The 10,684-nt window shown below is 43.1% G+C and overlaps 1 long non-coding RNA gene across 1 annotated transcript; it reads left to right on the top strand.

Annotated features, from left to right (window-relative positions):
- Positions 1 to 6,290: 6,290 nt before the first annotated feature.
- Positions 6,291 to 9,580, top strand: LOC119179707 (uncharacterized). The gene is made up of 3 exons (XR_005110855.2): positions 6,291 to 6,387; positions 8,361 to 8,448; positions 9,391 to 9,580. It is a non-coding gene; the product is annotated as an uncharacterized LOC119179707 (long non-coding RNA).
- Positions 9,581 to 10,684: the final 1,104 nt, after the last annotated feature.

The raw sequence follows: 10,684 nt of genomic DNA on the forward strand, positions 1-10,684 counted from the left end.
TCCTTCTCGCGTAGTTGCATTCATGAAATAGTAAGTGCTGCTTCAGCCTCCGCCATCTTCTGCCGCCGACTCAAGTTGGATCCCGGTGAAAACCTTGAAAATGCAACACACATTAAGCTTCCCCATGAATACTTACAACACATATACAGATTCGCAAGTAGCACTTCAGGCTTTCGTAACAGGCCAGGCTATGCTGAAATTCTCAAATTTCGTTTCATTGCACACATCCAAAGTTGTCTTACGCAGCAGCTACATCATTTAGCCTGCTATGGACCACTGCTTGCATAACTGCCTCGACTATGAACGCGCAGATGCAGTGCCCAAGAACTGCGGTGCTCAAGCAGCCACGTGTTGTGAGGCGGCCAACACAAACCTAGGTTCTCCGCTTCTCACATATCACGAGGTCCGGTAACATTACGTAGGCCAACGACCGTGAAGAACAACGTTACTAGAATGAACTCAGTTTCAAGGCTCAGTATCTGTGCAAGCGCAGGAAGATGGGCCGAACGGCGGTCGCGAAAACTAGCTTCGCTGCAGTCTGATCTTGCGCTTTACTCTCGACGCATCGTCCGCTACGGCAGTGTACCGCGGCTGTTCGCTGCGCTGTTCCTCGTGCCGGCTTTCCTGTTGTACTGTTATAGAACTTAACCGTTTATCATGCACTTCCAGTCGACATTCTCGAGTCGCATTTGTGGACTGAACAATGTCTCATGTATAGATTGGCCCGGATGTGTTGCTCATTGCAAGTTGGCTAAAAATCAATGTTCTGCTTATATTTAGGCTGTCTGCATTCGGTTGAACCTTCAAGTACGGAAAATTCTACGTGAATGAGCATTTTTAGGGCACCAGTTTTATGAAGAATGCAGCATTTTAACCACTGGCGTTTCGCTTAGACGAAAAACAGTCCAAAACGTCTGTAAAAGCCTCAAAAAGTTGATCTAATAAAATACAAATACAGTAGGTAGTCGTGTTTTCTACTCATTACAAAAAATATACTTTCTTAAAGAAACAGTACCAGTGCTTCGCACTGTTCAACAGGCAAATTTCCGCAATGGCTACCGATTGGAAAATTTGGAATCAACTTCACCTCCTCTCTCCCATTTTCCACCTTTTTAGAAAGCTCCTGATCGGTTTCTTTGCTAAAAATAGAAAAAAAAACTAATATTCACAAACAATATAGAACATAAACCTCACGCTCTCATGATGAGTGATAGAACTCAAAATACGCAGTTGCAGCCACTCTAACTTTTCATGCACAATCCAAACAAGGTCATCTATCAGGGGGGGTTTTGTGAAAAGCCTCTCGACAGTTTTCTCGTGTGCTTTTAATGTAGAAAGAAGACGGTGTACAGGATGATCTAAACATCCTTCTGGAAAACATCTCATCTGAAAGAGTGCACTTTGGTTTGGGCGCGCATGCTTTAAGGGTAGTAGAGGCCCTCTTTGCATGTTTTCACTTATTCAATTTTCACGACACTACCCACAGATGCAGCACACTCACGGTGGGCTACTGCGTGGGACACTGTGCTACACCTAGAAGTGACAGCGACATCTGTCACCGTTACTTGCCTCAAGGTTCAGAAACGAGAACGCTGTGATTGAAAAAGATATCTATTGCTGCAATATGAAAGAATTGAAACGAAAACCCTGGCCACTGGCAAAAAACCACCACTTACATACGTTTCCGTCAATTATTAGGGGAAATATATAATAAAAGTATCCACTGCTTATAAGGCAGCGAAATAGTTGGCAAATCATCCATTGTAAGTATCTACAGCGTCACTCATCGGTGCGTTTTGTCTTGCAGTTCTACGTCTGGCGGCTCCTCCAAACTGTGCACGGAGCCTTCGAGGGGCGCCATGCGTTTAGAGGTCGGAAGGGGGGGGGGAAGGGGGGTGATTGGCGTCTTCGTTATGAAGGAGGACAGGAGCAACAAGAGAGAAGGCAGGGATGTTAACCAGGCACATGCCTGGTTTGCTACGCTACGCTGGAAGAATGGGAAGAGGGATTACAAGATGAGAGACAGAGAGAGGGAACAAAAGCGAAAGATACAACAAAATTGGCCCGAATCTATATGTTACACTGCAAATGTCGTCGAAAGACGATAGTCTTGTGTCTGAAGAGAGTGAGAAAAACGTTTATTTGGTGTTCTGTGCAAAAAATCGCTGTATGGTATTCTGAAGGCACTGTGTTAGAGTGCCTCGAGCGTGTAGCGGAGGCGAACGAGCGCATCTCGGCACGTTAGACACAAGTGCCATCTGGCAGTTATCTTCGAAAACGAAGGCGTGCAGCCCACGGAGAAAGATGCGCGCCAGTATCGGAGGTGATAAGGTGTAGAACGCAAAGAGACGGGCACGTGCCACCACCATGACGTCGTAGCGAAGCGTTGGAACACCTTTATGAGCATTGCGTTGCACTGTCAGCGCAACGCAATTAAACGCTACATTCCTTGGAGTTACTTGTTTGTGCCTCTTCTAGTGTAAAGGCAGACATAGAAAACATTGAAGCGTTGTTGTGGCGCCTCAGATATGCGCAATAATTGCTTTTTAGTTGACAATTGCACAACTATGAACGATAAACCTTGAGCAATATTGTAGGGCACTGCGGATGGGGTTGGCTATTTGATGCCGTTTGAGGTATCGTTAGGGCGGACAAACAGACGAAGTTACAGACAGACAAACAGACAGACGGACGGACGGACGGACAGACAGACAGACAGACAGACAGACAGAAAGACCAAAATTTTTCTGTCGAAGGTCCCCAAGAAAGACTATCAATTTTGAAAGGATTGTCAGTCAATGGGCTGACGCGTGTGCAGCGGTGAGACAACACAAAAGTTAAAGGTCCTCACATAGGCCAGTAGTCCTCAAAAACCACAAGACGGCTTTGACTGCCTTTTGAGCCGACGAAGGACGCGTACGGTGCTCCAGTAAAATCTGCATCACCATCCTTTTTTACGAGAATTTCAGCTTCAATATGTGAGGTAGAATTGCTGGGAACAAGCACCGATAGGTACCGGGTGTGAGCTTCCACTTTCCAAGTCAGATCAAGACTTCTTGATCTGCAATACATGACAGTGGTGCGTTACGATACCGTCATTCTCACATTGAACGTCACAGACTTTGAGTTAGGTAGTCAGCTTTCTATCTTTCCGACACAAAGCTTGTAACCACTTTCTGAACGGCGCCAGACTTCTTGGGAGGTCTGTCACAGTCAACAATAATTTGTTTATACCCCAATCAAGACTGAATTATGAGAAACAATTGATTCATTTTAATACGCCTGATTTAAAAGTTCTTTTATTGTAACATGGTCTTAAATTGTTTCGATCATCTCGCCACTCTCCAAGGTTACTTTCATTCGAGGTATAAATTAACTTTCAGTGTATGCTTTCATATTTCTCTCAAATTAAGTTGTAAAACAAACGACTGTCTTTGACTTACACCTATGTTTATAAAGTTTATGCGTTGTATATATTTTGAACGTGATAGCTTTATAGAGCTAGTTTCAGAAAAATTTCAATGTTGGCGTCGCTGTCAGCGTCTCATTTTGTGAGCGACAAAACAAGATCTTGTACGCGACGAAAAAAAATTCAGAAACCTGCAAACAAAGAAAAATTCAGTACGAGGGGGAATCGAACCCCGGCTCTTCACGTAGCAGTCAGGTGTTATACCACAGAGGCACGCCGATAGTCGAAACTGATTATTCGGAAGAGAAAGAAGAACAATACGAAGTTCATGTAGTGGAAGTTTTCATTTTTATCATGTGCAGCCAAAAAAGCGAGGCCTTATGTTCACACTTCTTTTGTTCATCTAGTAGAAGGAATTTCTTCAATCGACGCAATATTGAGAGGTAGAAGTGTCGAATCACGTCAGGCGTCTAAAAATGAGAAATGCGCGACGACCTGTAGTTGGAAAGGCCCAGCCAACAGGGCACACCAACTTATGTTGTTTTACGCGTGCGTAAAGGCCTTTTTGCTGATTCGCAAAATGAACAATAATGGCGCAGTGAGCACTTCGCTCCTGTACTTGCAGTAAACATTCTACGATAGTTTGAATTGGACAGTGTTGCACGCACAGTCGTTCGTTCCCTCACGGCACGGTTGAGACATACACCGAGGTTGAAGCTATTCAAGTAATTCGAAAGGTGATTCGCACAGGGCCTGGTTATTGGTGTCTACTATTCAAGGCTAAGCTCAAGCGCTTTTGTAATTATTCTCTTTTAACTGTTGTGTTAATGTGTTCGCAATATACATAATACACAACGGCAGCACCTCTGCTGTATCCGCTAATTGCTACCGAATGTATTATTAATATTATTATTATTATTATTATTATTATTATTATTATTATTATTAATATTAGAAATATAATGTTTTTGCCCGAAATACGAAGTTTTCTAGGGTAACGTGCAAGGCTGGAGGAAACTTGCTTACGATTTTTCGTCTGCCAGCCTGTCACCAAAGGGCGAAAGAGATCGGAGGCTACATATGAGCTTCTAAAGCTGCTTATAGCAGCTTTTATGTTGGCCCACGGAACCGTGCAACGGTGTTTACAGAACAATAAATTAACGAATAAATAAGCAAACAAACGAACGAGTTACGTGAAGCGGAGTCGCCATTGTGATCACCGCAGTTGGAGCCTGGCGCAAAGCTAGTCCGCGTAACTGAATGTAGATAAATCTGCTCCTCCTCGCTACTCTTCATACATGAAAAACGCGTTTTCGTGCAAAAAACTACGCAGTGCCAAAAATAGTCCGCCAATTCAAGTGGGAATACAGCACACCATTCGCGGTAGCCATTTGCAAATCGCCGCCACCAATCAAGACACGCGCGCTGCGCGCCGCTAAAGCAAGATCGTACTGCTGCGCCACTAGTTCTCGTGACCGCCGCGCGGCCCGCCTAAATGGCGGAGCTTTCAAACTGAGTTTATTCTAGTAACGTTGAGGGATGAACGCATAAACTTGAGCAATATTGGTGGGTGCTGTGGATAGGGTTGGCCGTTTGAAGTATGGTTCGGAGACTTTTGGGTTGTCGTTACGGCGGACAAACAGACAAATGTACAAATAGACCAAAAGAAAAAAACAGACAGACAGACAGACAGACAGACAGACAGACAGACAGACAGAGCAAAATTTTTGCATCGAAGCATCTCAAGAAAGACTATCGCCTTTAAAACATGTGATAATTCATTCGCAACGGTCACACAAAGGGCATCTCAGCAGTAGCATGAAGAGGTAGGTTCGAGAGCCACCTGAACCAAGCTTACTGTTTGCATTAAATATGTTTATTTCGGTACATTGATTTTCTTACAACGGTGCGTGTCAGGTGATCTGCGGACTGACAGATCTTCTCGTTTTATACCTACATACTTGTTTGTGCTTTGAGAGCTTCAGTTAGACTCCTATTACTTTTGTACAGCTATGTCCTTTTAATCCAAGGATCAACGTACACAAGGAAGAACTTTCGATGATTGATTTGTGGTGTTTAATGTCCCAAAACCACCAAATAATTATGAAAGACGCCGTAGTGGAGGGCTCCAGAAATTTCGACCACCGGGGGTTCTTTAACGGGCACCCAAATCTGAGCACACGGGCCTACAACATTTCCGCCTCCATCGGAAATGCAGCCACCACAGCCGGGATTCGATCCCGTGACCTGCGGGTCAGCAGCCGAGTACCTTAGCCACTAGACCACCGCGGCGGGGCAATACTTTTGATATATGTATGCTGCACACTTCAAACATTCTCGCATCATGACACATAGGTGATTAGATGTCCTTCAAAACAACTTTATGACAGAAATGACCGAGTGACGTTTGCTGTAATTACTTGCCACCGGGTCATGTGAGTCTGCCTTTGCTAAGATTTCTTTTATTACACTGTTTGCTGCCATGAAGTGCTCCTATTTTTCAATAAAGCTGTAGATTAACTCGCATAGTTATTTAGTAGTACGTATTTCATATTTTTTACTGAGTGTAGTACCTCGTATCAAAGAAAAATTTATGTATGAAAGTCGGCCTTCTTGAGAGTGCCTCTTATCATGTCCCGCAATGACGGCCATGACAAACGTAGTGAAATGATCTCAGGCCACATATACATGGTTGACATTCGCTCTGACAAGCAAGCTGCAATCATGTTATGCCATTACATCCTTGTTATCTTCTAATCTCTCATCGTTAATTTGCTAGTATGAAGTTCGCCGATTTTTTCAGTGTGTTTTCATCGTAACTAGCAAAGTTGACCGCATGCTTTGCATTACTCCAGCATTTATTTTTTTGTCGCCTAGGGCATTGACCATGCGTCATACAATATAAAGCGGATGCCGACAGTGCTGGAACAATTCCACGTTGCGCCGACAGCTGCTGTTGTCCCCTCGGAAAGATCCAGGTATATTTCTCATACTGTGCCTAATGTGTTTTATTCTGTGAACCTAAACCACGACATAGTGTGCACAACGCAGCAGCCGTTCTGCACCCCTATGTAGGCACAACAATCGCACCATGTGCTTTACTCTGGGCGCATTGACAATTGAAATATTCTCGTGGTTCCATTTCATTGCCAACACATATACTAGCGTATTAATCTGTACCTGTACCTTTCATTTAGAGCTTCTCAATTGTCTAGCCCAAAAGTGCAGTGAGTATGTTTTTGAAGTTACGCAAAGTAAGATTACCAGTAAATAAGGTTTCTGTGCTGGTTAACTCCCGCACTCGTGTTGCTATTTACATTACTTCTCACATCACGCAGCTTGAACTCAGTCATTGCCGTATTACGCACCGTAACAAGTGGTAAACATTTATATACCAAAAATAACAATTTCAAGAAAACAGTGTTTTATGGGTTTCAAGATACTTCAATTTTTGTAATATTTATATGCAACCAATTTCAGTATATTGTGAAAATGGCGGGAAATTCGTCTTTGCAGGGAGAAAACTTTTGATATGACACCCCTTTGAGGCACGACTTCTGATGCACTGTTTATAAATACGTTAAATCATATGGCATGATATTAGGACACGCAGTGCTATTATACAATAAAACAAATGACTGTGTTGTTTTGGCTGAGTTTCACTAATTGGTGTCTCTAAGCGTGTAAATACATATCTAAATAGCTTGAACACCTGCTTTAGAAAACGGGCTTAGTAGGTCCCAAACCCATGCATGATTTGTTTCTTGTACTCATTTTGTGTGAAGGAATAAAATGGAATTTCACGTTCCTCCTAGAATGCGACTCGTGTAAACCCTCCTCGAACTTGGTAGCGTCTCCGTCAAAGTGATCATCTGCACCAATACACAACACAGCGAAGACAAATAACTGTTACTTGTGTATTTAGGAAGCCTGAATGGATGTGCACACTTTGGTGCGTGAGATGCCCCGAAGCTTGATGTAAAATTGTGCACACTGCACTTTAAGCGGCTACACACAAAAAACAGAATGTGGGCAGTGCTTGCTAAAGTTCGTGTGACAAGTGTAACAATGCAGTTATTATCTTTCCCTATGACACAGGCATACATAAAGCTGCTAAGAAAATATCTGAAAGCAATAGGCCACAATTTCAGTGAGTGTAATTTTTTTTGTGCCGGAATATATTTCAGGCGTAAACTGAAGCAGGAAAAGTGAGCAGAGAACTAGGTTCTATTTAACCAACATAAATATACAATTTATGATATCGCGGTATCGTATTAAATATATGATAGCGCAGAGGAACCAGGAAACAAACCGGCGTTAAGAATATCATTGTTGTAATCAAGAAAAGGAAACGGGCATGGGCCGGGCATGTAACGCGTATTCAGGATAACCATTGGTCATCATGGGTAACTGACTGGATTCCCAGTGAAGGAATGTGGGTTAAGGGGAGACGGAAAGTTGGTTGGGCAGATGAGATTAAGCAGTTTGCGGGTATAAAGTGGCAGCAGAAAGCACAGGACCGAGTTGACAGGCGGAACAGGCTTTGTACTGCAGTGGACGTAGTCAGGCTGCTGCTGCTGCTGCTACTGATAATGATGATGATGATGATGATGATGATGTTGATGATGATATTGATGATGATTATGATGATGATGAAATACATGATACACCCAATAGTATTTAAGCGAGTGCTTAAAACTGTAACGCCACACTCACGAATGATGCTATTAAATACAATAAACAAATTTCAGAGTAGCAAAATTTACTTTCTCGGCGTGTCCGGTGTAGAGGAGGCCTTTCTTTTTTGTCACTGGCGCTTCTAGCCAACGAGTATAGTGAATCTTTGATTATAACTTTCACACTGTGAATTGTGTGCTAGAAGGAGTAAGCCTTGGTTGGTAATGTGATAACAATACAAGTCTTTTCTGCATTCTTTACCTGATGGTTCTAGACACACTTTGTGGATCACACTGCCACTTCTCATTTTATAATAAAAATGCATGTCGGCTACGGATTCCTCATGTTGGTCCTCCTTATAGGTAACGTATTATACACAACGAGTTTTTTACCTTCTACTGTTGAACGCGCAATATTCTTTGCCTACAGTGCAACTTGTGAGCTGATACCCACCAATAGTAAAACTTCCAAGCTGGCAAATACCGTAGCTTTACTTTTCAAGTTTGCGTTTCTTTGCCATAAGATAAAACGTGGTGAGGCTGAGATCGCAAGGTGGAGTTTTGATACGAGGAGGAATGTGTTTACTATGCCTACCTGTACAAATAGGCCCGAACGCTTTACTATGCTGAAAATAAATTCCGTTCTCCTAAATGTGGGAGCGAGAATACTATATATTTCCCCAACGCCAGTTCACACGTAAAGTTTATCTGAATATTTAGGATTTCCTTCCAAAGCGCTTCACTGGCCCACTGATTGTGTATCGTTTGTTATATCACAAGTTTTTAGTTCTTTTTTTCTTCTTACTGGACTTCCTATCCTTTTCTCTTTGGTGTTTGCTTATTATACAGATAATAACTGGTGCCGCACCTGTTATTCAAAAGTAGAACAGATAATTTTGACTATGGCCTGAAGATCACTCATGTAACACATTGGTTAAGTGTGGGACTATGTCTGGTAGCCCGTAATATAGAGCGCATGAAGAAATAACAGAATAACTCTTGTGGTTTAATACGTCTTAGTATTTTCTTATACAGTGAGAGAACAAAAAATAGAACATCTATTGTGCCAGCATTTAGAAACTAAAGAAATCATCAGGTATTTTTATAGATTACCACTCCAAAGATTTGCCGAATTCTGCATTTACAAAGTTATGAAAGTCTTATACATCATGACAATAAGTCATTCATTAAAATACTTGTCAATACGTTTGCCTCTTGCCGGACATTTCTAGTAGTATCTGCGACTCTTCATGCAACAAACTGGCAAACGTGAAGGTCATTCTTTCATATAAACGTTCATTTCAGTGACCATGTTCATGGCAGAAGGAGAGGCCTGCGATGCTGCTAAGTTAGCCATGAGTGCAGCATGTAGTGTGTTCGGGCGTGAAGAAAAACTTCCTCGTGTACGACTCCAGTGATAAATGGCTCACCATTGACCCGACTGCGGCGTCGTTTGGCACAATGTTTGTTGAATAAACAACGTTACGCTGCTCGCTATACTTGTGCACGTTTTTCTTTGGGACTGTGTGTATGTTAAGCGCATCACCGAATCCTTATTTGTTCTTCAGTCCTGACAGCGAAATTCAACGCAGCAACCAGTTCTCTTAGACCGCCATCGCATTCAGCACGATCTCTTTCCGAGCTTTAATTGTAGACGGAAATCGCTAGCCCTATTGTGGCATTCAGCATCGTAGAAGCACTACCACAGAAAGCCAGTAAGTTTTCTCACACTAGATTACACTGAGAATAGTGCGTATGCTAGGATTGTGGAGTAAATATATATTAAGGTCGTTGATTTATAGTTGACACCACGGATGATGGCGAAGTGTTTGCAAACTTGGAAGTTTCCTTGCATTACAGGAGGCAATGCTAGAGCCATTGCCTCCGACTTTGTGCGCAGCAGCATGTGGCTGCATCTCTGCAAAAACGGTCAGTTTCGTCTTATAGGGCAAAGCAAGGAATGTGTTAGCGAGAAGTTGGAATGACACTTCCATAATGGAGTGGAGCCAAAAACTTCTTGAGAGTGGCTCATACGGAAAGAAACACGTACGAAGAGAATGTACAACTATTCACACGGTGAGCGCCAAATGTTAAGCCGTTCTTCCTGTCATCAATAGCTTAGCTCTCGTTTTGGCAATTGCGATCGCTGCAATAAGCAGAGTGCCCTTCGTGTGCCATATAGCTTGAATGCCTACTTTAGAGTCAAGCCCTGGGCGCACAATACGAAGGGCCACTCACCCGCACAATACAAAGGGCCACTCATATAAAGGGCCACTCACCAGGCCGCATATCGAATTTTAGTTAGACAGTGGAAGTTGTTGGGTGTCCGATCAGGTACGTTTTGCCACAAAAATTTTTCGAATTGGTTAATTAGGAGCAGAGAAAACAGGTTTTTTGAAGCGGCGCGAAACAAGGGTGAGAGGAGGCGAGCTCGAAACCCTTGCCGCTTCTCTGCGTAGCATTCGCAAGCCAAATCTCTTCCCCACCCTCTCTGGCATCCGACCAAGAGGTTACGTGCGCATGACGATCCCGAACAAGCCCAGCCCTCGTGCACGCGAGCGGCGTTGCTTTGTTGACCAGCGTTATTTTCTGGTCTTCT

The sequence above is a fragment of the Rhipicephalus microplus genome, chromosome 7 (genome assembly GCF_043290135.1).
Source record: "Rhipicephalus microplus isolate Deutch F79 chromosome 7, USDA_Rmic, whole genome shotgun sequence".
Taxonomy (NCBI): Eukaryota; Metazoa; Arthropoda; class Arachnida; order Ixodida; family Ixodidae; genus Rhipicephalus; species Rhipicephalus microplus.